General features: G+C 43.0%; 1 long non-coding RNA gene across 1 annotated transcript; it reads right to left on the reverse strand.

The window, feature by feature from the left end:
• Positions 1-15,866: 15,866 nt before the first annotated feature.
• LOC115356888 (uncharacterized) lies at positions 15,867-16,311 on the reverse strand. The gene is made up of 2 exons (XR_003928037.1): positions 16,142-16,311; positions 15,867-15,957 (listed from the first exon to the last, which is right to left on the reverse strand). It is a non-coding gene; the product is annotated as an uncharacterized LOC115356888 (long non-coding RNA).
• Positions 16,312-27,729: the final 11,418 nt, after the last annotated feature.

Below are 27,729 nucleotides of genomic sequence, written 5' to 3' on the forward strand. Positions count from 1 at the left end.
CTTTTACCAGTTACCAAAGACAAATATGTGTACACTGCAGGTGCTTTTATAGATAGCTCTATCACATTTTAGCCTAGATGCTTAGCTAAGGAGCTAACTAACAGGTACTTTGCTCAGCTGATTCTATCCATCCATCCATGTCCAAACCGCTTATCCTCACCAGGTCACGGGGGGTTACTGGAGCCTATCCCAGCGCTCATTGGCCCTGCGGAAACCCACGCAGACACAGGGAGAACATGCAAACTCCACACACAAAGGACCCTGGGTGGGAATCAAACCTAGGACCTTCTTACTGTGAGGTGCCAGTGCTAACCACTACATCACCGTGCTGCCCTAGCTGATTCTATGCTAAACTCAATTTGGAAATCAAGCAGAAATGTAAAAATACTTCCCTAAGGGAACTATTTTAGAGCAATTTGCAGAAAAGCCTCTAGGACTTTACAGTTTGGTGTGATTTGTTTTTTCACTTACTTTAAGAGTGGGGTTTAGTGTTGAGCTAAACTGTGGTTACAGAATGCCAAGGAGAGAGAGAAAACCAAGACAGATTGAAAAGGAGCTGAGAAATGCAGCCAGAGGCAGCTTGTCTCTGACAGGACGGGTCCAAAGCTGCAGCAGTAAGGCTGGAGATGGAGATAAAGCGATGTATGGCTGTGCGCCCTTTCACTGTATTTGCTTTTCTTGCAGAGCCTTAGTTTAGATCAGGGGTGTCACCTCATGTGCCATGGAGGGCCAAGAGGCTGAAATCACTTTTTTGGTTGGAATGAAAATGTGCAGCCTCTTGGCCTTCTATGGCATATGGTTCAATACACCTGGTTGAGATTTTTACTGGGTGTCTGATGCATATATATATATATATATATATCAGTAACATAGTCAACAATGGTCATTAAAAAGGGCCTTAAACATTGAAAGGCATTGCCTAGTTTTTATATTTGGATTTTATAACTGGACAAAGACTATTTCATCAGACATGATACATCATAACTTTTTGTTTGTGGGACCGCCCATGCAATCGGTGCCCTTTTTATATTTTTGCCCCTGCCATTCAGCTTGAGCCCACCGCTGACCATCTGTATCAAAGTTCTGTATCTGCTGGTTAGCTTGCTATTTTTTTTTTTTGCTAAACATCACACAAAAAGTAAGGAAATTTGTGTTTGATAGATTATTTCTTTGTTGTAACAATGCTTCTTGGCAATAAATCTTATACCGTTGGAAAGCCTGTTTATTTCCCTTTTAAATGGTGCCACATTTGTAAGGAACATGCACTTGTGGGATGAGCAGCAGAGCTGAGTATGTGGGTTGTGCCCATGAAAAATTTACCAAATCTTCTCTGCCAATACCAAACAGCTTATTCTGCCATTGACTCTTGTTTAGTGTTTGGTGGATTGGATGATTGAAATTTGAAGAAAGAAGACATATTGGCACTTTAATAATTTATTCATTTAACAAACAGGAGCTTCAGTAGCGTGTGTAAGAACCGTACATAGCCTGCTCACACACTGCCGTGGGATGTCATCCTATTCTTCAACCAGCATTTGTCGCAAGTCAGCCAACATGGTTGTGTTGGTCACTCTGGCACGAACAGCATGGCCAAGCTGATCCCACAAGTGTTCAATGGGGTTGAGGTCAGGACTGCTGGCAGGCCATTCCATCTTCTCCACTCCCAAATTCTGGAGGTAGTCTCTGATAAACCCCACTCTGTGGGGGCGAGCGTTGTCATCTTTTAGGATAGAGTTCGGTCCCAGACTGTGGAGATATGGGATTGCCACTGGTTGCAGAATCTCATCTCAATATCTCTCTGCATTGAGATTGCCTCCAATGATGACAAGCCTAATTTTTCCAGTGAGGGAGATGCCGCCCCACAGCATCACACTGCCTCCACCAAAAGATGTTACTCTATCGGTGCAGCAATCAGCATAGCGTTCTCCACGTCTTCTCCACACTTTGACCCTACGATCCAAATGCCGTAGGCAGAATCTTGACTCATGGCAGTGTGCTAGCCTCAGGCGTGTTAGCCACCTGCAGGCTAACTGTAACCCAGCTACCAGCCCCAGCAGCCCGGCAAGCCAAGCTACCAGCCCCAGCAGCCCAGCAAGCCCAGCTACTAGCCTTAGTAGCCTAGCAAGCCCAGCTACTAGCCTCAGCAGTCTAGCAAGCCTAACTACCAGCTCCAGCAGCCTAGCAGTCCCATTTCCCCGAGTCCGACTGGCTGCCCCGGTTCCTGTCCCTGTCCCAGTTCCCCGAGTTCGACTGGCTGACCTGGTTCCAGTCCCTGTCCCAGTTCCCCGAGCCTGACTGGCTTCCCCGGTCCCAGTTCCCCGAGCCTGACTGGCTGCCCCGGTCCCAGTCCCTGTCCAAGTTCCCCGTCCAAGTTCCCCGAGTTCGATTGGCTGCTACCCAAACCCCAGTACCAGTTCCCCAAGTCTGATTGGCTTCTACCCAAAATCCAGTCTCTGTTCCCCGAGTCCAAGCCAAACTGGCTGCCCCTGTTTCAGTCCCCATGTCCAAGCCCGACTGGCAGCCCCAGGCTCAGTTCCCACTGCCCTTGTGACAGCTCTGGTCCCAGCCCCCAGGACCCGTGCAGCACTCAGCCTCCCATGGCCATGCTGCTGCTTCCTCTACGTCCTGCGTCACTGGTCCCACCGGCTTATCAGCTGTCAGGGAGCTCTCAGGCCATGCTGCCGCTGCCCTGTGTCCCAGAGTCCACGCTGCCAGACTTTGTGGCCAGCCTGCAGTGTGGTGCCGCCCACACTGCCACTATCCAGGGAGGTTCTGCCTTGGCCACTAGCACCCTGACCATCCACCCGAGCACTGCCCCGGTGCTGGGAACCAGTGCGGTGCCATCTACACTGCCGCCATCCAGGGAGGTTCCGCCTTGGCCGGCAGCGCCTTGGCCATCTGCTCGAGCACTGCCCCGTTCCTGGTTCCCCGAGTCCTGGCCGTCTGCCCGAGCGCCACCCTGTCCGTGGTTCTTGGTGCCCTGGCCGTATGCCCGAGCGCCACCCCGTCCTTGGTCATCTGCCCTCCAGCCGCCCACCAGACTTCTGCCATAAGCTTTTTGTTTTGGCCTCCTCCTCCCCCCATCTTACAACGGCCGCCCATCCCCGTGCCCCAGAGACTTCAGGACTTAAGGAGCCTCCCCTTGAGGGGGGGTTCTGTCATGGTTTTGTGTTTCTTGTGTTTTGGTTGGTTTCTTGTATCTGTTTTCATGTGTGTTTCCTTTGCCTGGTTCTTCTTAGTGATTTCACCTGTGTCTTGTTTGCCCCTCCCAGTTCCCATACCTGTCCTGAGTTGTGTTTCCCTCAGCTTATCCTCTGTGTTCTCCTGTCTTGTGCTCCAACCCCTTCCTCAGGTGTGTCTCGTTCACTCATTAGTTCTTGTGTATTTAAGGGTGCTTTCAGACCTGTGGCCCGTTTGCTTTGTTCCGATTCAGGGGCTAAATCGATACAGTTGTTTCGTTTTTCGTTTGGGGCGTTTGTGTTCACAGGGCAACCGTCTGTAGCGGTTCAAAGCTGTAAACAAATGCCATGCGTGGAAAAAACTGTCTCATCTCATTGGTCAGAAATTACCCCGAAAGAAGAAGTTTCCTCTTCCCTTCTTACCCCGGGAAAAACAAAAACCATGGAGCATCTTCAGCGTGTGTGGCTAGTTTGTTTCTCTGTGTTTCTGTGGTTAATGTACCCAGTGGCGGTTCTGCCCATGTTGCCGCCCTAGGCGAAATTACTGCCTTGCGCCCTTTCGTGTTACTACTCCTACCTACTTTTTATATGGACAAAATCTTGTTTGAATAAAAAAGCCACCGGCTACGGCACCGGTCGGCATCAGGCGGGCACCTGGTCAGGTCTGCCGGATCTGACAGGTGAGCGGCGCTGATGATTTTTTTTTCTTTTTTTTTTGCTCTTGACGCACCCCCCACATGACATGAAAAAATGCCCGCTTCGCCCATGCCTAAAACCGCTACTGAATGTACCGGTGTTCTGTAACGGAGGAAAACATCCCGTTCTACCGGGAATCAAGACTGCGCAGGGAAAATAATATCATACTGCATCTACTGAGAAGAAGACGTGCCGCGACAAGGAATCGCCGACGAAGATGGGCTCTGACGTTGGTTGAACCACAGTTATGAGTGAGTTGTGTCGGTTGCTGTGTCGATTATGTTCTCACTGCAAACGAACCGCTCCAGGGCTCGAATGGAATCGAGCCGAGACCACCTCTTCTAGGCGATCTCGGCCCGCTTGTTTTGTCCCGCATCCGCTGTGTTCACATATGTCCAAACGAACCAATCTTTAGGGGGAAACGCTCCCTGTTTTGGAACAACTGCTCCAAACGGGACAGGTCTGAAAGCACCCTAAGTCCTGTTTTGAGTGCTGTTCCTTGTTTGCTCATTGTGTTGTATTTTGTTGGCTGTCATGTGTTGTGTGATTTATTAAATATTTTTGTTATTCTTCTGAACTTCGTGCCTGCGTGCTTCTGCTTTTGGGTCCAACCATTACCCTCCGTCGTGAGATGTTAGGCATTGGCAAAGAAGATTTGGCAAATTTTTCATGGGCCAAGAAGCATTGTTACAACAAAGAAATAATCTGCCAAACACAAATTTCCTTACTTTTTGTGCGATGTTTATGTTTAGCCATGGCAAAGAGGAAACAACTCGCCCTTTTGCTTCAGAGTTGGAAAATGAAGCCATCCAGAATGAGTGTGCAAACCACAAACAGACACACCGCCAGCCATTGAGCATTTCGTTCTCATCATGATTTGTCAGCTGAGAGGTTGATGTCACCGACCTCTGAAAAGTTGGCAGCTGAGAAGGGGTAGTGTGTGAACATGCCCTAATTCTTTCAACTCCCCTCATATTTTAGTGCCAAAACTCAACTCGATCTCTCAGCCACAAGGAAACTTGCTGTAGATGTCTGCCAACACTGCAGCTTGCATGCATAGAATGAACGTTTCCTGGTGCAAGATGATAATCTTTTTTTTTTTGCACCTAAAATGGCTGCTTCCACCACAGTTTAATTTGTGCTCACAGTCCTACTCCATTTATGTTCTGTGGTTATCCTCATAAATTAACCAACCAAATAAATTCGGGTAAAATAATTGTGGAGGCCGTTGATTTTTTATTCAAGGTTTCTGCTGCCACAGTGAAAGCTAAGACATAATTGATTCTAACACGAATGAAGTTCACTTTAGGTTGCCTTTTTTGGGTAAAAGAAAGGCAAAGATTCTCTTGGAACTCTTAACCAATGGATGTCTGTGAACTCATCACCTCCAGCCAATCAGACTATTGTTCCCAGGTGTATCCTTGGCAATAACACAACCACTGCTGAATGTTCACTACTCTGTAATGCAGCATTGCATAGATGCTGTTAAGTTTTAATGATTATGTCTTGCTCTCCCAATGCACTTTGTAGACATGGTAGGAGGCAGTTCTCGTATGTAAATGTGTGTATGTGTGTGTGTGTGTGTGTGTGTGCTGCATTATGTGTAAGGATATACAATATGTAACTGTAACTGTAATGCCCCCTAATGAATCCAGCTAAATGCCAGTGAGGAGGGATCCACAGTGCACTGCAGTTCAGCATCTCCTCAGCTGCATTTGAAATCATTTGGTGACACAAATCGTCCAACACAGAATGTCCACATGTGATAGCTGTGAGGAAATAGACTGTTTTTAGTTATGATTTTGTGTGCCTGTATGTGCAGTATGTACACAATTATTTCTGTTGCACTCGCTACAGATACCATCCATGTCCCTGATGAACGACACAGGCCAACGAGGAGCTGAACTCAAACTTAATTTATCTTTTCTTCCAAGTGTTGTGTCAGCCTCTTAGGTTTTTTTCTGATGAAATAAATTAAGGTCACCTAAACAAGAACAAATTTTAGAAAATGTAAACATTTTCAGTTGTGAGAAGCACTGAGTTTTTCTGTCTTTACAAGCGGTGTGTCCACATTTAAGTTTCAGGTGCTGCTGTTTAAGTGTCTGGTCAAATGAATCCAGCACAGCTCAGTTCAGATATTTAAAGTTGCTGTCCAGGCCAGGGCACTGATGGTATGGTGGTGTTAGTCCACATTTAGAAAATATTTAAAACAATGTATGAATACTGATCAGAGCTCAGTTTTGTTTTTTACAGAGATAATTCCTGTAAATGGGATTTCCACCCTTCAGTATTTCTGACTGCAGCCAACACTGACACTGGGATAAAGATAATTTATTAGACACTCCCATGGTTCCTGTTGTTTTTAGTGCATAATAGTAAATGTGCTGGCAATGCAAAATACCAATAATATTAAATGTGTTAGCTGGCTGCTTAGGCTGTAGCTGAAGGGTAAAACTTCTCCTCAATTTGACAGTTGCATAGTGCAGAAAACTAAATTCATAATGCCAAGCTCTTAAGAAGACATGGCTCTTTGTTTCTGGGTTAGTGTTTGTCCATGTTCTGGAAACATGGACCCATGGCTTTCGGCATTTTCTAACACTATGGCTTAGTTTGGGCTAAATGTCAAATAATTGGCTGTGACTCTGTTCATGTCCTGCCTTTGAAAAGCTGTTATGAATTTTATACAATTTGCATGATTTTTCATATATTGTATTCATAGACCTGACTGAATGTGTGTGTGTGTGTGTGTGTGTGTGTGTGTGTGTGTCTGTTATGTATATCTTTGTAAGTATCTTTGTTCCATGTGTGAATGTGTGAATGTATGCATGCTGTTTTTCATGTCACACTGGACCAGATCAGACTGCTGATGATGGTAATCATTAATGTATTTTAAAATGTTGAAATAACCAGAAGTATTACAACACAACAAGTAGTTTGATTTCTTTTGTAATATCTGTGTTGTTTTTGCTGCATCCAGTTATATTGAAAAGTACTCATATATTTCAGACATCTGTGTAATTGCATACAACTGTACATTCACAGTAAGAGGCTATATGATTCACAGGGTAAAAATCCAAACAAGTTGCAGATAGTTCAAAGAAACTTTTGTAATGTCACAACTGGAGCCATGGCTGCATGTAGCTCATTAGTTTTCTCCATCACTGTAACGGAACTGTTTCTTGCGTTTGCACTTTTCAAGAATGTTCAAAGTCATGAATTTTAATTTTGCTTCAAGTTGCAGTAGAAAATCTGTAATTAACTTTTTGTCTCATTTGTTTCAACCGTGACCATGTCCTGACAGCTGCACAACAGAGAGATAATCTGTGAAAAAAACAAAACAAAAAACAAACAAACCAACAAACAAACAAACAAAAGGCTCCTCTCGTGCCACCTACAGTCTGTGGTTTGAACTCACTGATGATTCTCCAGCAGTGGGAGCCTGAATTTCACATTTCATTCATGGACAAGCATGTTTTATCAGAGAGATGATCCGACTGGCTGTGCCCTCTTTGTTCATACTGGAAAAGATCCATACTTTGACACATGGAATCATTCATCTTCATGATCCTCTCTCTCTCCCCCTCTCTCTCTCCCTCTCCCTCTCTCTCTCCCCCTCTCTCTCTCCCTCTCCCTCTCTCTCTCTCCCTCTCCCTCTCTCTCACTCTCACTCTCTCTCTCTCTCACTCTCTCTCTCTCTCACTCACTCTCACTCTCTCTCACTCTCTCTCACTCTCACTCTCTCTCACTCTCACTCTCACTCTCACTCTTTCTGTGATGTCACAAAGCCACAGACGTTACAAAGAGAGACGTGTCACTCTCTCTGTCGTCAAAGTCAAAGATCGCTGTGATGTCGGCAAAGGGAGGTTAGGAGTTTTGCGAAGATTTGTTGTTCCAGACTGATCCAACATCCCAGTGGCAGCTCCTGGAGCAAAGTGCAGCACTGTGTGTCTGCCTCTGTTCCCGGCCTACTTATCCTACAGCTAGTTGAATCAGTATGAAACATCTAATTAACTAAGTGTTGTTCAAATCGAAGGACTGTTAAATCGCGGTTTTTGGGGAGTTTTTATTTCTTGAATGTAATTGGAGTTAATTAACTGGACCTCACAGAGGGAGAAATAGCGTTATTGATTACTGTAATATTGCTAATAAATCAGAATTTATTAGCAATATTACTGTAAAATAATAAATATTGCGAGGTCTACCTTAATTCATCTTGTTTGTTTCGAATTTGTCATATTGAAGGCCTGAAGAAACGGCCCTCAATAGGCTGCTAATGAAGTGTGGCCCAGGAATGAATGAATGAATGAATGAATGGATTAACAGCTGGACTAAAGTTAAATCAGCTTTCAAAATATGAATAATAAACTAACAATAGCCTGATATGTAATAGATATGAACATATGTGTTAAAACCAAGAGGAAGACGTATAGTTTAAATGGTTAAGGTGCACTCTCATGTGTTTTACTTCATATTTGGAAAGAGGCATTTTGAAATAATATTTCAAGATATTTCTTAAAATATTTCTTCATTTTCGTTTTTATTCCAGCAGAGAAATGTGTTCTGATTGATTTTCTTGTCTTCCGGGTTTCGCCTGTAGGGGGCGCATGTTGCTGACGGCTTGTTCAATACAGTTTGAACCTGAAGCCAGCAACACCGTCTCGCTTCATTTATTTCTATTTCCCCTTACAGGTGAGGAAAATTGTTGTAGTTAATGTTTAACTGTGTACATATGTTTTTCTTATGATACAAGGAGCAGTTTGCTGGTATAATATTACTGTATAAAGTAACTTTAGCGGGTGAATATAAGCAGCGTTCGTCCTGATGTAGCATGCCTGCTAGCTTGACAGTGTAATATGTAATGTGAACATGTGAATTGGTCAATACAGTTTGAACCTGAAGCCAGCAACACCGTCTTGCTTCATTTATTTCTATTTCCCCTTACAGGGGTGTAACAGATACAGCTACTACTACTACTATTACTATAATAATAACAATAATAACAATACTACTACTACTACAACTGCTACTACTACTACTACTACTACTACTACAATAATAATAATATTTTCTTTTATTGTGATATGGATCCCCTGGGTCTGAAATAAAGGAATAACTAACTAACTAACTAAATAACTAATAATAATGATGATAATAATAATAATAATAATAATAACAATAATAATAACAATTGTTATCATTATATTTTTTTTTCTGTTTTTTATTATGATTATTATTTCTTTTTCTGCACTCTTTGGCGTGCCTGCATGAGATACAGTAGAATCTATACCGCCTCACAGAAACACAACGAAAGTGCATTTTGTACAGAGAAGGGTCATGGAGTTAGTGGTCAGAGTAGGTTGAGGAAGTTGTAGTTGCTGTTAGAAATGTGATTTTGGATGATTTCCAGCTTGTGCTCAAAGTCACAATTCAAAGGTTACCTGTCTTAGCAAGTTATTTTATCTTGCTTTGAGTGTTCAAACTCATGATCTAGTTCTAGTTTGAACTGTCCTTATAAAATACTTATAATTGTTGCACCTCCAAGAGCTGCGCGTAGAGCAGTTTTGATGGCTCGCACCTCTCTCTCCCATGTTCCTCCAAAGTGGGGGGCATGAGGTGTATTGTGGATGAAGCGGACTTTGGATTTTGCCAGGTGTTCTTGCAAGGTTGGGGTAACTTGGGTGAATGCCTCCTGCAGTTCTCTTTCTCCACCAATGAAGTTTGTTCCCTGGTCTGAGATCAGTTCATAAGGGCAGCCTCGGCGGCTCACAAAGCGACGGAATGCCATGAGGAAGCTGTCAGAATCTAGGCGGTCCAAAGTTTCAAGATGGAGACAGCGTGTGGTCTGGCACTTAAAGAGGATTCCCCACCGTTTCTCATGACGCCGGCCAACTTTAACTGTAAAAGGCCCAAAGCAGTCCATGCCAGTCGAAAAGAAGGGAGGTTTGAACAGGCGGAGACGTGAAGGAGGTAAGTCTGCCATCTTGGGGATGGTAGGGTTCCCTTTTAATTTCTTACAGTCCAGGCATGAAAACTGGTATTTGCGGATGGCTTGCCGCCCTCTAAGGATCCAATAGTGCCGGCGGATACCAGCAAACACTCTCTCAAGACCAGGGTGGAGAAGGTACCGCTCATATTCTCCAATAAGAAGTAGAGTGATGGGGTGCTTAGGATCTAACACCACAGGGTGTATGGTGCAGAGCTCAAGGTCTTCACTGTGTCTTAGACGTCCTCCCACCTGGATTAGGTTAGTTGCAGAATCAAACTCAAGTGCAAGGGTACAAAGGCGGCTGTTATTGGGAACAGGCTTATGTGACTGGAGCAGTTTGTACTCGTCAGGGAAACTCTGTTGTTGTGCATATTGAAGGAGAAGGTTTTCAACCTCAGCACGTTCAGGGGGGTTGGAAGGAAGCGGCTGAGTGCTGTGGAGGTTGTGAGTGGTAGCATCCACAAGCTCAGTCCAAGATTGGAAGACCTTGATGTCATCAGGAATGTAGCTAGGGGGCGTGAAGATGTGGCCACAGAATGCCGATCTCCGTAGCTCCAAAGTTACTTTCTCCGGCTCACCGTGTGGCTGCATGGGCCATTTATCCAGCGGCATCCCAGCGATGGGGAGCTATTAGTTCGAGCAGCCTCTTCCCTCTGGTGATATCATCAGCTGGATTCAAGGAGGATGAAACATACCTCCAATCTGCAGGATTGGTGAGCTCCAAAATCTCTGTGATCCGGTTGGCTACAAATATTTTGTAGCGGCAGGTTTCAGAGTGGATCCAGGTAAGTACCGTAGTGGAATCTGTCCAAAGGATGATGCGATTGAGAGGAAGTGTCAGTTCAGCTTGGAGCAGGTGGGCCAATTGGGCCCCAGAATGGGCGGCGCATAATTCAAGGCGTGGCACTGTGAGCTGACATTTGGGAGCTACTCTAGAGCGGGCCATGACAAAGGCCAAGTGAGACTGTTCCTGCTCATCAACCTCCCTCAAGTAAGCCACTGAGCCATATGCCTTTTCTGAGGCATCACAAAAGATGTGCAATTCCCTGGTCGTTATTTCCTTGTCCCATGGGCTGTAGCAACGTGGGATTCGAATTTGATCAAGGTCAGGTAGTTCTCTTTCCCATGTATTCCACGCTGACTTGATGTCTGATGGAAGGATTGGATCATCCCACTCCCGCTCCTTCAGCCACAGTTGTTGTACCAGGACTTTGGCTCTGGTGATGAAAGGTGTGAGGAAACCGAGAGGGTCGTACTGGCTGGCTAGAACTTTGTAAACATTCCTGAGTGTCAGAGAAGAGTAATTTACTGATCGGTACCGGTAACCAAGGCTGTCTGTCGCACAGTGCCAGACCAACCCCAGAGTTCCTTCTTGAGGTTCAGCACGATTCTCATTGAGCCACAACTCTGAAGAGGCTGACCGTGCGTCAGGGGGCAGATGTTGGACAACGGTAGGACTGTTGCTTGCCCACTGGCGGATCTCAAACCCGCCTTCAGCCAAAAGGGAGCGCATGCAGTCCAAGAGGGTCTTGGCCTCAAGAGCGGAGGGGAAGCTCTGCAAACAATTGTCCACATAAAAGGACTGGAGGACGGACTGAAGAATGTCCTCGTTACCTGGCTGTGAACTCTTGACATGGCTCTGCACAGCATATATGGCACAGCAAGGACTGGAGGTTGTACCGAAGAGTAAGACTTGCCACTCATAGACAATGACAGGTGCATCTCTTTCCATGTGTCTCCAGATGAAACGAAGGAGAGGTCTGTCTTCTGGCAGAAGTCTAATCTGATGAAACATGGATTTGATGTCTCCGCTAATAGCATAGTGGTACTGCCTAAAACGCAGGAGAACACCAATCAGTGACGGACCCAGAACTGGACCAGGGAGGAGATACTCGTTCAGACTGTGACCTTGGTATTTGAAGGAACAGTTAAAGACAAGGCGGTGTTTGCCATTATGCTCCACGAGATGATGGGGAATATACCAAGACTCACTGCCCTGACTTTCTTCCTGAGGAGTGAGGCGTTTGACATAGCCCTGCTGCAGTAACTTCTCTATTTCATGGCTATAAATAGTGGCCCGTTCCGGATTATGGAGTAACTGCCGTTCAGTACGACGGAGAGAGGCCATAACTGCTGACTTGGGAGCTTGTAGTACAGGGGCAGTTTTAATCCGAGGTAGTGGGGTGGCGTATCGGTTGATACCATCTACTGTGGCACGTGTTGACTTAGAGGTAAGCTGATCCAGAGCTTCAAGGTCCTGCTTGGATCGAGTAGTGGGTTTGCTGCTCTGAAAGGGAAGGACGTCAACTTGCCACAGCTTCTCCACATTGTGGCGGAGATCGGACTGGACTGAGTGGCTCTCAAGAATCAGGGTTTGGACTATATTCACAGACTTCGTTTCAGCAGCAGTAGAGTCTTCAGGAGTCAGGGGAAGCATAGTTGGTCCCTGAAGAGCCCAGCCCAGGCGGGTGTGTACAGCAGCGGGGCCAAGATCAATGGATGTTATGGCTTCCTTGATCAGGAATTTCTTAAGGGGGTTAGAAGCCGAGGAGATGTTGAAGGTCACTTTATTACCCTCAAGGATTTCAGTGCCTTGACGAACAGTTCTTAGAGCGAGGGACTCTGCCGCCCCATTTAACTTAAGGTAAGAAGCAGCAGTGGGCAATAGCATTGTCCGTTGGGAACCGTCATCAAGGATCGCGTAGGTCTCGAGCTCTTTTCCTTTGTAACTTAAGAGCACTTTCACAACCTTCAGGAGGACTTTGGAACTGCAGCTGGAGCGGATGAGGTAAGATACTCCAGTGGGGGCCTTTCTCCTATTAGCTTCATGCAGGATGCCAAGGTGCTTCCCATTACGTTTTGGACAGGGTTTCTTGAGGTCACAGTCCAGCGCTCGATGATCACGGGCACATCGCCAGCAGCGGTTATTGGTAAGAATCCAATTCCTGATATCGTCAGGGTTCAGATGGCGGAATTCAGGGCATACACTTAGGTGATGGTCTTTGGTACCACAATATGGACATGTGGGTTTTGGTTTGTTGCCTGTTGACTGAGAGGTGGAAGGTCTCAAGTCCTGTGGAGCAGGAAGTGCCCGTGCACTGCTTGTGCCATGTAGTATTGTGGCCATGGGATAATTGGATTTGATAGGTGGTTTCCTCTCCCTCCCATACTGACTAGTTTGCATTCGTCGGTTGTTACTGACTTGTGATGTTAACATCTGGCACTCTGCCTCAGTTTCCAACCAGGTAGCAAAGTCGACAAGGTTGTATGAGGTTCCAGGATGGGTGGAACGGACACAACAAGCATAGTTGGCAACTAACTCTGGAGGCAACTTAGCCAGGAGGTTCTGCACATGGGAAGCACAAGCTAACTCTGCTTGTCCTTCAACACTACCTAGAGACTGTAGCATGCCAACAAGTGCTCTAACTCTGCTGGCAAAATCACTGAAGCCTTTTGAGTCACCAGTTCTGAGGGAGGGGAGAGCTTGAATTGCACTTATTTCACTAAGTACCAACTGATGGGGCTGGCCATAATGTTGTTGAAGGGCAGCCAGTGCACGAGTGTAAGGATACGGGCTGTTGGCATAGGAGAGAGCAAGGCGGCGAGCAGAATCCAGCTTTAGGTGGTCAAGCAGTATGTGATATTTAAACTGTTCAGGTACCTCTGGGGATAGAAGGTTATGGAGGGCCATCTTGAGCATAGTGAATTCCTGTGGGTCATCATGAACAAAATGAGGGAATGAAGGGCCTTCATGGCAGGACCTATACGCAGTAGTCTGGTAAGCTGGCCATGTGACCATTGACCCTAAAGGTTGCTGTAGCACATCAGGATGGAGGGGAGCAGCTGCCTGTGGGCGTGGAGGCTGCGGAAGGGCACCAACTGCAGCTTGTATGTGGTGAATCGAAGGAACAGCACTATAAGTATATAGTGGAAGGAAAGGACGTAGATTGAGACTGAGGGAAAGAAGGGACACCTACAGTAGCTGGTCTAATTTGAACTGGAGGATATGGGGCCTAGAGTTCTCATATTCTGCCCGAATCCGACCCGACCCAACCCGACATTTTCGGGTCGGGTCGGGCCTAAAATTTACATGAATTGGGCGGGTCGGGTCGGGCTTCGGGTTCTGTGGGGGATTTTTTTTTTTTTTTTAAATAAAAAAATAGAATTATGTGTTCTGTTATTGATTATGACGTTTCATTTTTATGTGACTGGTGGAGAGTGAGAGACTGGATTGGATTTGGAGGCTAAACTTTCAGTGACAGACAGACAAACAGCTGTGCGAGCGCAGCGCAAACAAGTGAGAGAGAGTTGCAGCAGTATCCCGCTGTGCTGGCAGACTCGGCAGCAGGGACGGTTTTGCTATGGGCAGTGCAACTGCCCAGGGCGCAATCTACTTGGGGGCGCACGAGAAAAAAAAAAAAAATCTCCAGTTTTCTAGACTAACGTATTGACCCGCACATGCCGCGGCACCATCAGTCAGCATCAGGCGGGCCAGCCGCGGCACCGTCTGATACCGCGCCCACCCGTCAGGTCTGCCGGATCTGACAGGTGAGCTGCCTGATGCTGGCCGGTGCCGCGGCCGGCTCGCCTGATACCGACTGATGGTGCCCCGGTGCCGCGGCTGACCGGCTCTGCTAAATAATGGCGAATTTGGCGATTTTTTTTTTTTTTCTCGGGCTTTATCGGGCTGTTGGGCCTAAAGTTCGGCTAATTAGTCGGGTCGGGTCGGGCCTCGGGCTGGCCCAGTCCGGCCCGGGTCGGGTCGGGTCTTAATTTTCAGGCCCGATGAGAACTCTAATGGGGCCCTCAGGTAAGAAGGCTGCCAGTTGGAGGGCTCCATCACCACAGTAGGCTGTGCTGCAGGTTGTGTCGAAGCAGGGGGTGCTACATAGGAGGTTAAGGAGGCATCAGGTGGGGGAAGGCTTGGTGCTGAAACTCCATATGAGGTAGGAGTAGGGACGGAAAGCCTCCCCGGTTGTGGTAAGGAGCTAACCTGTGCGGGGGGATCCTCCAATTGAGGCACCTTAAACATAGAGGGAGGCGCATGTGAAGAGGCATTACCAAAAGAGGAAGTAGGAAGTGCAGCCTCAACTAATCCTAATGGTACATTGGCTTGGGATGTAGGAATGGAGGTGTGTGGTACTGCAGGATCCATCAGGTTAAGTGAAGGTGCTACATTGGAGGCAGCAAGATATTCTAGGTGGTGGGCAGAGGGGTTTAAACTCTGTATATCTAATGGGCCCCAGGTCTGAGTGCAAGTCTGAGGTTTGGAAGGCTCGATGAGAGAGTGGGACCCAGATGGTTGAGGTGGAGGCTCTGGTGTAGGCAACAAGGACTTAGGTGGTGGAGGGAGAGATGTACGGCTTGGAGCAGGAGGAGATTGAAGCCCATGGTGGGGATGTGTGGCTTGCAATTCGTGTTGCTTCAAGCAATGGCAAAGTTCCTCCACTAAAGACTGACCAACTTGACAAGAGCGGTCATGCTCATGAGTAGGATGGTTGTTGGGGGTGCAGAAGCATGAGTAGAGGCCTCAGCTGAGGTAGTATAATTGGAGGGAGAGTCTGTGGCATTCTGCCGGTTGGTTAAAGCTTGCACAGAAGCTGTAAGCTGAATCATCATTTTGCGAAGCTCATCAACATCATTTTGTATGTTTACTAACTCCCTTTGAGGAGGTTGAGAGGTTGTTAGTTGGCTTTCCTTAGTCTGATAATGAGACGGAGCTGCTCCAGCTACTCCTTGGCCTTGTGGAGCGGCATGTGGTTGGCCAGACAGGGATGTTGCATAACTATAACCAATATACTGTGTACTATAGTCAGCTAAATGAGCGGGGGGTTGAGGTTGTCTGTTTGATTTTCTTGGTGCTCCATCCATAGCATTTGTCAGATCCGGCTCGAAGGACCATATAAAATACTTGTACTGTAGGGCTGTATTGAAGGTAGGCTGATTTCCAGGACTTTAGCAAACACTATGGCTGTGCGGTCAGGCACAATGAGACACTCAATGAGTCCATTCCAACTGTGCTTTATTTACTTCTTTTCTTTAGTTTGGCAGATGCATCAGAGGAATGGAGGCTGACAACAATCAGTGCTGGTTTATCTAAACAGACAGAAACTATGTATAAGCATACATGAAACGATATGCAACACAAATATCAATATCCATTATCCGAATAAACAATACAAGAATTTAACTTGAATTAACTTGAATTAATTTAACTAAGAATTAAACATTCCAGCTATTTAACTCACTTAAGCATGGATATATTAACAAAGAAACTCACATGGTCACGCAGACAAACAATTGCTGCCAGTGGATTGCAGGGATCTGCTGCAAGAGAGTGGGAAAAGGGCCCACACCTGTGCTCAGTCCAATTTATCACCTCTGCTACCTCAAAACTCCTCCTACTTCCTGATCCTCCTATTATCAGCTCCTCCTCTGTGCCTGCTCTTCACAACAGTCCTTTATGTTAGGAGCTGTTTTCACTAGATTTGTGAGCTTGCTTCTGTAAATCACCTGTTACAGGGTCAGCATGAGAAAGGGTCTTTAAGAGGTGATTTGACTCTAAAATAATCAAATGGTGGCCCTGATGAACTGGCAACCTGTCCAGGATGTTTCCCTGCTGAAGCTGTTGCCATCAATGCAGTGCGGCAGGACCTGACCTCCTGCCTGGCTGACACTGAGGTCTCTCTCTGCGTCGTTGGGCAGGCAGCAGGAGAAGATTTCTCAAAACAGCTGGTGGGAGAAGTGACAGATTCTCCTCTAGAGCCAAGAGCAAAGTCCACATGTGAGCTCCTGTTGATGAGGGCAGCCCCCAAATGCAGTGTGAACAGGCCTGATGACTTAGAGTGAAGAACTCTCAGCTGCTGTGCAGACTTTGTCTGTGTTTTCATTGCTTTTTGACACTCAGTACCCATGGTCCTACTCATGGACCAATTTAATGCTTCATAGTAAACGAAGCATTGCAAAGTCAACCACACAGAAAGTTGGCTTGAGTGTGAGGGACATCTAGTGGACAGGAAATGGAGCAGCAGATTGCTGGAGACAGATTCAGCTTGTACAGTTCTTTAATGCAGAAGAGCTGCTTTTCAGGGTTTTTCAGTCTCAAAGAATCTGGCAGAGATAGTGGTGCATCTACTGTATGTGTCTGTATGTTTGAGGATTTTAAATGGCATTTTATGGTTCCCTCAATGTTGTCTAAAATAAAACTAATGTGAACAAACGTGTGTAAAATGTTGCTATTTATTCTGTGTTTTACAAAACAAACTGACCCCAAAGAAACTCCTATGGGTAAAACATGTCTACAGGATATTGAAAATATATCATCATGTTAATTTAATGTTTGCCCAGTTGTCCCCATTGAAAAGTCAGTAAATATGAGCAAAATGATGTTAATCATGTATGTAATGATTCTGTCTTGCTCTCTCAACGAACTTTGTGTCTCCATGGCAGTTTTCCATTTAATGGCTGATTGGGTAGACAGGTTAGGAGGCAGTTCTCGTATGTAAATGTGTGTATGTGTGTGTGTGTGCTGCATTATGTGTAAGGATATACAATATGTAACTTGATGTAATGTCCCCAGATGAATTCAGCTAAATGCCAGTAAGGAGTACACTGCAGTTCGGCGTCTCCTCAGCTGCATTTGAATTCATTTGGTGACACAAATCGTCCAACACAGGATGGCCACAAGTGGTAGCTGCGAAGCAATAGACTGTTTTTACACTGATTCTTGGGAATTTGGATAAATCATGTCTCACTAAGAAAAATGCTATTTCTGTTGGAAATTTACAGCATTTTAATGAACAAAAAGGATCAAGGGCATAATCAGGGGGTCCTTTGCACATTTGTAAAGTTCTTTTATAGGTTTATTTTTAATTTGTATTAATTTAATGATTATATGTTGGCCCATGGCCTACAAAACCAGTTGTCCTCAGATAGGAGATAATCATTTCAACTTGATTAAAACAACAAAAAGTAATAATTTCATTGAATAATATATTTACCACATGAAAGAGTACATCATAATATGTATTAAAAACTACAAATGATGGGTTTTGAACAATATTTACTATTATTTTGTGGTTGCTCAAAATGTGTCCCACATATTCGTCACCACCGTCAGATATTTATTTAAAAAAATAATAATAAAAAAAAACTACAAGGTCAGTTACATGCCTGAGGACCCCTTTTCAAACTTTCAGCTACTGCATGCTTCAAGACCACTCAGGCTCCTGGAAGTTTGCTAATTTCTCTTAAATCTCTTCATATTTTTGGACACTGCTACTGTCACAACCATAACATGTCAACACCGTCACTTTTGTATAAAAAATATTAGATTATGGAATAAATGTATACTTTTTAAGAAGAGGTCTGATGTAGGTAGCAACAGGAGGGAAACAAGCTGGCTAATGTGAACAACTCATGGTTATCATGTGAAAGAGCAGGTTTTTGTCACCACCGTCAGACGTCACCACCGTCAGGTTTTCTGTGTGACGGTGATGACTGAAGTCTGACAAAATGCTTATAACAGTGCTCAGGATTGTTATTTTTTGTACCAAATAGTTAAATAAAGTTGTTAAGCAAGAAGCCATTGACTTGAGTGGTATAAATTTTGGAAATGTATATTGTAATGAGGCCACTGTCACCCCCGTCAGGTTAGTGTCACCACCGTCAGAGGCAGTTATATTTGTTTTAAATGAATATGCTTACAATATGTTTCTTTGGTGCTGTTGAATTATTTAAGTATTAGTCTCTTTTAATACAAAAACATGTTTTTCAAATAAAAAAAAACATTACAGTGACGGTGTTGACAAAAACAAAGTAGCCTAATAACTGGAAAAATGCCTATTTTATGAAAAAAATGCAAAATTAGGAGGTTGCCCCGGTACATCGCTGAACAGCCAAGACCTTGGCCTATAACGATATACCTTCAGATTTTGTAATTTAACTCACTTTTTTTTTTTCAAAATTAAAGCCTGTTTTATCCAAATTCCCAAGAATCAGTGTTTAGTCATGATTTTGTGTTCCTGTATGTGCAGTATGTACACAATTATTTCTGTTGCACTCGCTACAGATACCATCCATGTCCCTGATGAACGACACAGGCCAACGAGGAGCTGAACTCAAACACGATCGCTTCATGTTTCTTTTCTTCAAAGTATCATGTCAACCTCTTAGGTTTTTTTTTTTTTTTTTTTTTTTTTTTTTTTTTGGATGAAATAAATTAAGGTCAACTCAGCGAGATCAAATATTAGAAAATGAAAACCTTTTCAGTCATGAGAAGCACTGGATTTTTCTGTCTTTACAAGCGATGGGTCCACATTTAAGTTTCAGGTGCTGCTGTTTAAGTGTCTGGTCAAATGAATCCAGCACAGCTCAGTTCAGACATTTAAAGCCCTATTGTTGACCAAGTTGCTGTCCAGGCCACTGAAGGTGTGGTGTTGTTAGTCCATGTTTAGAAAATATGTAAAACAATGTACGAATACTGATCAGAGCTCAGTTTTGTTTTTTACAGAGATAATTCCTGTAAATGGGATTTCCACCCTTCAGTATTTCTGACTGCAGCCAACACTGATGCTGGGATAAAGATAATTTATTAGACACTCCCATGGTTCCTGTTGTTTTCAGTGCATAATAGTAAATGTGCTGGCAATGCAAAATACCAATAATATTAAATGTGTTAGCTGGCTGCTTAGGCTGTAGCTGAAGGGTAAAACTTCTCCTCAGTGTGACAGTTGCATAGTGAAGAAAACTAAATTCATAATGCCAAGCTCTTAAGAAGACATGGCTCATTATTTCTGGGTCAGTGTTTGTGCTTTGACATGTTCTGGAAACATTGACCCATGGCTTTTGGCATTTTCTAACACTATGGCTTAGTTTGGGATAAATGTCAAATAATTGGCTGTGACTCTTTTCATGTCCTGCCTTTGAAAAGCTGTTATGGACTTTATACAATTTGCATGATTTTTCATATATTGTATTCATAGACCTGACTGAATGTGTGTGTGTGTGTGTGTGTGTGTGTGTGTGTGTGTGTGTGTATCTTTGTAGGTGCCTTGTGTTCAAATTGTTCCCTGTGTGAATGTGTGAATGTATGCATGCTGTTTTTCATGTCACACTGGACCAGATCAGACTGCTGATGATGGTAATCATTAATGTATTTTAAAATGTTGAAATAAACAGAAGTATTACAACACAAAAAGTGGTTTGATTTCTTTTGTAATATCTGTGTTGTTTTTTTGCTGCATCCAGTTATATTGAAAAGTACTCATATATTTCAGACATCTATGTAATTGCATACAACTGTACATTCACAGTAAGAGGCTATATGATTCACAGGGTAAAAAAAAAAAAAAAAATTGTAGATAGTTTAAAGAAGGTATGGTAATGTCACAAATGGAGCCATGGCTGCATGCAACTCATTAATTTTCTCCATCACTGTAACTTAACTGTTTCTTGCATTTGCACTTTTCAAGAAATTTTCAAAGTCATTAATTTTAATTTTGCTTCAAGTTGCAGTAGAAAATCTGTAAAAATTAACTTTTTGTCTCATTTGTTTCAGCTGTCACCATGTCCTGACAGCTGCACACCAGAGAGATAATCTGTGAAAAAACAAAACAAAACAAAGCCACAGACATTACAAAGAGAGACGTCAGAAAGCCACAAAGTGCTCCAAACTGCTACTCCAGTACAAGTGTCACTCTCTCTGACGTCAAAGTCAAAGATCGCTGTGACGTCGGCAAACGGAGGTTATATATAGGAGTAGTTTTGCGAAGATTTGTTGTTCCAGACTGATCCAACATCCCAGTGGCAGCTCCTGGAGCAAAGTGCAGCACTGTGTGTCTGCCTCTGTTCCTGGCCTACTTATGCTACAGCTAGTTGAATCAGTATGAAACATCTAAGTAACTAAGTGTAGTTCAAATCAAAGGATTATAGCTAGGCCTAGCTACTCGACGCTTCGTGGGACGTACAACACCTCAGGTAGTATATCCTCTCTGTGTCGTCCTCCAGACCACTCCCATTTTTTCCCTCTTAAAGTGGGGTTTTTGGGGAGTTTTATTGGTAACTGTTATTCCCAGATGGCTCTCATTTTCCCTCCTAAAGCGGGGTTTTTGGGGAGTTTTATTGGTAACTGTAATTCTCAGATTTCTCCCAAGGCCTGAAGAAAAGGCCTTCAATAGGCTGCTGAAGAAGTGTGGCCCAGGAATGAATGAATGAATGAATGAATGAATGAATGAATGAACAGCTGGACTAAATTTAAATCAGCTTTCAGAATATTAATAATACACTAACAAAAGCCTGGTACAACTACTACTACTACTATTACTATAATAATGATAATTATAACAATGCTGCTACTGCTACTACTACTACAACTACAATAATAATAATAAATAATATCAATTGTTACTATTATTATTATTGTTTGTATTGTTTCTGCACTCTTTGGCGTGCCTGCGTGAGATACAGTAACATATATATTGTCTCTCAGAAATGCTCTTTGTTTCTGAATGGTTACAAGATTAATATGACTTACATCAGAAGCAAAATATGTTTGAAGGTGTGTAGTAAATTCCACTCAGTAAATTCCACTGGGGGAAGGCGATAAGGTGAGTGAAGAAGTGTAGAAATGCAGCCCGACTGTAGTTTAGGACTGCGTGAGTCAAGGATTTATTTAAGAAACAGTGTATTTTGTACAGAGAATGGTCATGGAGTTCGTGGTCAGAGTAGGTTGAGGAAGTTGTAGTTGCTGTTAGAAATGTGATTTTGGATGATTTCGAGCGTGTGCTCAAAGTCACCCTTGAAAGGTTACCTGTCTTAACAAGTTACTTCATCTTGCTTTGAGGGTTCAAACTCATGATCTATTTCTAGTTTGAACTGTCCTTCATGTTACGGGCTGTTTTCACTAGATTTGTGACTGTGAGCTTGCTTCTGTAAATCACCTGTTACAGGGTCAGCATGAAAAAAAAAGGTCTTTAGCCCTTATAAGGTATTCAGGTCTGTGGGACCTGTTTTCAGTTTTTAGCTTAAGAAAAATGATACAAATAATTATTTTTTCAAACTAATATTTATTGGCCTTGGGTCATTTTGTGTGAGGAACATAAATCAGAAAAAATTTTCAATGACACCCCCCCCACGTGCACACTGTGGGTGTACCTGTTCCCGCACAAGGTTGCAACGTTGTTACAAAATTGGAGTACCCAACACTAACTGCACCCACATTCCCACACATTTCACCCTCTGTCTTGCGGGAACCAATCTCGGGGACCTGACACTATAGATATCGCTGTCAGTGTGGTGCCATACCACAACTGATCAAGATGGCAAAGCAATTTTCTGTTCAGACTGCCTTACAACTGATATTGGAAGAGAGAGAAGGTGTTGATGATGATGCAGAGGAAGATGTTTCAGAATGTGAGGATCACATTTCTGAGGATGAGTACCAGCCAACTCAGAAGCGTAAAAGAGGGTCAACAAACCAGGATGATGTGAGCAGCCTGGACCAACCCATGAGCAACCAGGCCCAGGACCAGCCCACGAGCAACCGGGCCCAGGACCAACCCATGAGAGGCCAGGATCAGCCCGTCAGCCGCCTCCCAAACGCAAGCGTACCTCAGGACCAGCAGCCAGCCCCAGGGCCAGCTGGTGAGCAGCTTGCAAATGACAACATATGGATGTCAAGAAATGGCAGAATTGAATGGTCTTCGTTTTCAAGAAATTAACCACCCCGCATAGCTGCCAATGTGACGAGTGTTAGTAAAGATCTTTATCTTTTCATTATTCTAGATTGTGGCCAGTAACAAAAAGAAGCGCTGTGAGGTGTGTGGACCCAAGATGGACAGAAAAACACTATACATGCACCCAGTGCAAGAAGTACATTTGCAATGCACACACAGTGAATCTCTGCACCTATTGTATGGCATAGTCTGGTATGAAATGGTCATGTTCAATTGGGCTAATGTGTTGTTCAGACAGATTTTATGTGTAAATGTTAAGTTACATTTCTAATGAAATTCAAATAAAACACTAGTTATGAAAAAACTGCCTTCATTTGTATATTTGCTGATTATTTTCTAGTTATGCCTGTTTTATGATAGATTTTCTTATTTTGTTGCATTTTAACAAAAAAAATGAGTGTTATTTCTATCCAACATATGTATTGTTTATATTACTTGCAATTGGGATGAAGTAAAAATCTGCTGAGTATTTTAACAAAAAAAGGTTTGATTATGTTAAATTAAAAGCCCCAAATGCAATGGGTCCACCAGACCCAGCAGGACTCCCTGTGTAACAAAAAATGAATACCATATAAGGGTTAAGAGGTGATTTGACTCTAAAATAATCAAATGGTGGCCCTGATGAACTGGCAACCTGTCCAGGATGTTTCCCTGCTGAAGCTGCTGACCTCCTGCCTGGCTGACACTGAGGTCTCTCTCTGTGTCGTTGGGCAGGCAGCAGGAGAAGATTTCTCAAAACAGCTGGTGGGAGAAGCGACAGATTCTCCTCTAGAGCAAAGAGCAAAGTCCACACGTGAGCTCCTGTTGATGGGGGCAGCCCCCACATGCAGTGTGAACAGGCCTGATGACTTAGAGTGAAGAACTCTCAGCTGCTGTGCAGACTTTGTCTGTGTTTTCATTGCTTTTGGACACTCAGTACCCATGGTCCTACTCATGGACCAAGTTAATGCTTCATAGTAAATGAAGCATTGCAAAGTCAACCACACAGAAAGTTGGCTTGAGTGTGAGGGACATCTAGTGGACAGGAAATGGAGCAGCAGATTGCTGGAGAAAGATTCAGCTTGTACAGTTCTTTAATGCAGAAGAGCAGCTTTTCAGGGTTTTTCAGTCTCAAAGAATCTGGCAGAGATAGTGGTGCATCTACTGTATGTGTCTGTATGTTTGAGGATTTTAAATGTTGTCCTATTTTTCCTCCTTAAAACAAAACTGACCCCAAAGAAACTCCTGTGGGTGCAATATGTGTACAGGCATTGAAAGCATATCATGTTAAGTTAACATTTACCCAGGTGTCCCCACTGAAAAGTTATTAAATATGAGCAAAAATGATTTTAATCATGTGTGCATAGATTTATTTTTTACTTTGTTTTATTTTATTTATTTTTATTTATTTATTTATTTATTTTATTTATTTATTTATGTTTTGCTCAAATAAGTACAGAAAAGTGCAAGACTATCCCTAACAACTTACTCAGTGGCTACTTAGGCTTAAAGACGATTCCTTTCCTCATGTGTATTTACGATCATGAACTACAGTACTCTGACTCCACAGTTGCATTCAACCTGTAAGGTTATATTGTGTATTGTGTCACTAATGTTTGTGTATTCTGTGTACAAAGTTAATTACAGTACATCATATGTCAAAAACATGTGTCACAAACATATTTTTAGTCAATTTTGTATCAGAGTGAAGAAGAGATTGAGTGCTCTATCTCTATCTCTCTATCAGCCACACACACACACACACACACACACACACACCAGAGGGTCACTCTTCACTTCGTGTCTCTGTCAGAGGTGCTAAAGGTCAGCCATTTTTCAGGGAGTCTGGTGCAGGGTAATTGGACATAAGAAGTGGCATAGCTGAGCTGTCATTCCAACCATTTCCTGGAGACTGTAAAGGTTAAAGAGGTATGGCAGCTCATTTACTAATCACATGTGGAAAATTCTGCCTTTCAATGTCCCTAATAGCCTTTCCTCAGTTCCACCCATAGTTATCATATTTAACGGGCACAGAAGAGGTCTTGTGAAACTTTGGTGCTAAAAGATGATGTCAGGCAGCTTATAAAACTGCCTCAGTCTGACAGATGCCACATGTAGCTCCATCTAGTGGTCTGATAAAATAAGACAACTTCAAATCTGCTACAGCAGAAACCTCAGGCAATCAGTTAAGAGTATAGCTTTCCTTTTTTACTGGTGTGAAACATACCTATAACTATAGAAAACTAGCACTATTCAATGCCAGTCATGAAGGTAGGCCTCTACAACCATCTTCAATCATAACACATCACGTTCAGGGCAAGGAAGAATGGGCGTCTAATGTGGAGGAAGCCTAATCTGTACATTCTGTGATGGCTCTAAGAGTGGGATGCACCAACAAGGATTATTTTAAACTAAATTGAATGATGGTTTTTGTCCTAAAACTAGATTAAATTTAACTCTTTTGCACCAAAACTTTAATTCATTTGATTTTTTTCAAAAACATGGGAAAAAAGCCATCAGCAAAGACAAGACCCCAAAATTTGTAAGATAGATAGCAGTTACAAGAGATTTACCAGAAGATGACAGGAAAATTAAAAATGAAAAAAAAAAAAAAAAATCTATATATATATATATATATATATATATATATATATATATATATATATATATATATATATATATATAGGGGAGAGTGGGGTAATTTGTGCCAAGGGGCAAGTAGTGTCACCCCTGTTATCTAGAAAACCATAGAAGAAGTTGGTCATGTGACCACATATTTTTGAAGAGGCATCCATTTGACTCATCCTTCAAAGAAGGGAGACACATGGCTTGAGAGGTAAGCACATTTAAGTTCAAAAAACATTTTTTTGCCCTCCAAAGTAAAATTTCTATGATCAAGGTTTTTTGATTGCTGTGTTTGAACAATTATAGAAAACTCTGAAAACAGTTCACACAGGTTTTAGTACTTTAGTAAGCTACACCATGAGTCTATACAGTTAGCATGATGTTAGCTCAAAACAGCTGGGGGATGCATTTTTTTCAAAATGGTGGGCTTGGGGTAATTTGTGCCAAAGGGCCTTGGGGTAATTTGTGCCAGTGGCACAACTTGTGATTATATACTATATATTACTTTATTGTATTTTATTGTTATTGTACATTATTTTCTTACCTTTGATCATTAAAACTATTCAGATTCAGATGAAGATTATTTGCAGGTGCTCATTTTGGACTTTTTATTTTGTTCTGGGTATGTGTTCATGTGGTGCTAGGCCTTGTTATAGAAAAGTGGCCTGTGATCTTGTTAAAATAATAAATAAATGTTAAATAAATAATTTTGTATTGAATTTGTTTTGCTTTTATATAGCATTATCATTTGTGAGATTAAAATGATCTGTTTTACTTCAATTATCAATGGCACAATTTACCCCAGTGTATTCTCTCTAATGGCACAATTTACCCCACACCGGGGGCAAGTTGTGCCACAAAACCACTTTTTTTTTTTTTTGAAAGCTATATTTCTCAAACAGTTTGTATAAGATCCAAAGTGATTGTTCCCAGGGATGCACAACATCTTAAACTATATGTGCATATTTTAGTTGGAGGCATTACTGTAATCCCTCGCTTTAAAGGCACTTTAAGTAAAAATTGGCACTATTTACCCCACTCTCCCTATATATATATATAGTCAGAAAATTAGCAACAAAGTCACCAAAACTTAGATTAGAATTAATTTAGAACATTGCTAGAAATTTTGCAAAAATATAGCTTGAATATTGCAGGGAAATTACTAGAAATTTGATGAAAAAAACTAGCAGAAAATTAGAAGAAAAAAGAAACAAGAAAATGCTATTCATAATGATATATTTAAAGAGATGCTGGATCAGCATTAGGCACCTCTCACAAGCATCTAACTCTAATTATTTAATGTCAGTTTAAATCACTACACGAGGATTAGTTTTTGATTGCAGAGGTCTGCTTAATTATTTGAAACCTCTATTCCCTCATTTTACACAGTTTTACTAAACTCTGATTCAAACTAATCTTAGATTAAATCAATCATTGTTGGTGCAACTCAGCTTAGAGTTTTTTTTTTTTTTAATAGTAGAAGGTTGTTACAATTTGAGAAACATTCCATTATACAAACTACTGAGACCCCTGAGGCCTTTAACTGCCAGTGATGGCGTATGACTAAATTAGATCAGATTCCTGGTCTCTGCAAAAATCAGTTGCTTAGCTGAATTAGTCATTTTTTGTAACGATGACTAAGTGACAGAAAAGTATTGTTTTGGTGATATAGACGTTGGCACTCTACACACTGAGTCACAGCAATCTTTGAAAATGGCAAATTGAAGTGCTGTTGGACGCTGTTGTTGCTTTTGTGTATGTGTTTGTGTATGTGTGTGTGTGTGTGTGTCTGTGAGTGTGTTTCTACCTGACCCTCACACTGAGCAGTCATGTGACCTGTATACGCCATAAGACAGCCCCGTGATGTGACGCCCAGCCAAACACTGTCACTCACGCACTGGAGTGTGACCTCGCCAGCTTTGCCTCTGTGCTCTCTGTGCCTGAAACTCCATCACCCATTTGCGCCCTCTCCCTCTCTCACGCTCACTCAGCTCCTCCCCTCCCTGCTCCTGTCTTGGAAAGACAGCGACAAGGGGCAGACTCAGCCACTCTTCTCCTTTCTTTTTTTACCAACAAGAATTCTCTCATCCACCCTGTCCCCTCGTTTTCTCCCAAACATACTCTGATCTCTGAGAGAGAGAGAGAGAGAGAGAGAGAGAGAGAGAGAGAGAGAGAGAGAGAGAGAGAGAGACTTGGCCATATCTTTCTGAGTCTGCCTTTAGATTCTGTTGCTTTAGATTCTGTTTTTCACTTTCTCAACAAAGCTCATTGCCCCTTAGCCATGAACATGCACAGTTTGCAGTTCATTTGTCTGAACTGAACGTTATGGTTTATTCCTCCATCATCACTCAATGAATAACAGAGCATGTGTTATTTTTAGGCAGTTCTCCGGCCATCAGCTGTTCAGTCATGTGTCTTTCAGATAGAAATTGAAGGTTTCCTGTAAATGATCTGATAATAGTCAAGCTTGAGTTTAATAATGGCCAGTTTCTAAAGATCTTATCTTATGCCTTAAAGGTCACTGATGAGC

The sequence above is a fragment of the Myripristis murdjan genome, chromosome 3 (assembly GCF_902150065.1).
Source record: "Myripristis murdjan chromosome 3, fMyrMur1.1, whole genome shotgun sequence".
Lineage (NCBI taxonomy): Eukaryota > Metazoa > Chordata > Actinopteri > Holocentriformes > Holocentridae > Myripristis > Myripristis murdjan.